The sequence below is a fragment of the Anastrepha ludens genome, chromosome 6 (genome assembly GCF_028408465.1).
Source record: "Anastrepha ludens isolate Willacy chromosome 6, idAnaLude1.1, whole genome shotgun sequence".
In the NCBI taxonomy this organism is placed as follows: Eukaryota; Metazoa; Arthropoda; class Insecta; order Diptera; family Tephritidae; genus Anastrepha; species Anastrepha ludens.
In genome coordinates, this window is record NC_071502.1 from 23,401,938 (window position 1) to 23,403,288 (window position 1,351).

Below are 1,351 nucleotides of genomic sequence, written 5' to 3' on the forward strand. Positions count from 1 at the left end.
GTGTGTAAGTTTGGTTTAATTCGGTTCAAAGACACGGCGGGTCCACGTTTTGGCATATATTTCGAGACCCTAGTCATCAATAGGTATGAAAATTACCCCGTATTAAAACACTTATCAACAGCTTTCATTCGATATCCATATTGTACAAACACATTCTAGGGTCCACGTTTTGGTCTCTATCTCGAGACCCTAGTCACGGAACGGATGGAAATACTCTGAACTAAAGCATTCACCAACAGCTTCCATTTGATACCCATATTGTACATACACATCCGAAGGTTACCCGGGTCCACGTTTTGACCTATATCTCGAGCCCTATTTCCAAAATAAAATATAATCCATGTTACTCGTGGATGATGTAGCTTTCGAATGGTGAAAGAATTTTTAAAATCGGTCCAGTAGTTTTGAGCCTATTCATTACAAACAAACAAAGTTTTCCTCTTTATAATATTAGTATAGATATGGTAAATATTACCATACATTTTTTCCTTCATATATAATAAAAAAATAATAATAATAACATTAAAACAACCGGTATTATTAACAAACTTGGTTTTATTTTAAATTCCTCAAGTAAATCAAATTAATAATAATCAATAAGAAGGCATATGCCAATACAAATACGTGAATTTATATATGTACATATGCGCATATACATACATATATACGCTCACTTAAGTAGGAGAGAGCAAGATGTCGAACGTTGCCGTTCGTTTGCTTTGTTTGCTTTGTCGTTCCTTCCGCGCTTTCGCTTGCAGTTCATTCAATGCAATGAGCAAGGTAACTACATATGAGCAAGGTAACTACATATGAGCAAGGTAACACTAATATGAGCAAGGTAACACTAATGAGCAAGGTAACACTAAAGAGCAAGGTAACACTAATGAGCAAGGTAACTACATATGAGCAAGGTAACACTAGTGAGCAAGGTAACTACATATGAGCAAGGTAACGACACATTTTTTCGTGCGTGCAGCCTGTTAAATCGAATTATAAGACGTTATCACGTCAAAAAAAAATAATATGAAATATGTACATACATCTACTTTTGGTAGCTGCATTATTTCGATTTTATCGATTTCGAAATTCTTTCTAAGTGTTACATACACAAAGTATTTCATTTTATACCCAAGGAGTAAGAAGAAATTTCTAAATCCATTTGAATAATTCATACAAATTTAAGCGCTTCATTTTAATTACTTTGTGGCCGATAATCGGGGTCTGTATTTTCACTTTATTATTGTTTTTATTACTCTCTCATTTCTTTTGGTAATATTTCACAATTTTTTGTTGTCACTCTTAAGTGATTCTTAATGACGAAACCTAATAATATTTTTGCTAATGGTGCAAA

At 33.5% G+C, this 1,351-nt stretch overlaps 1 long non-coding RNA gene across 1 annotated transcript; it reads left to right on the forward strand.

Moving 5' to 3' along the window:
• Positions 1-543: 543 nt before the first annotated feature.
• Positions 544-1,018, forward strand: LOC128868061 (uncharacterized). The gene is made up of 3 exons (XR_008455053.1): positions 544-799; positions 857-892; positions 930-1,018. It is a non-coding gene; the product is annotated as an uncharacterized LOC128868061 (long non-coding RNA).
• The last annotated feature ends 333 nt before the right edge of the window (positions 1,019-1,351 follow it).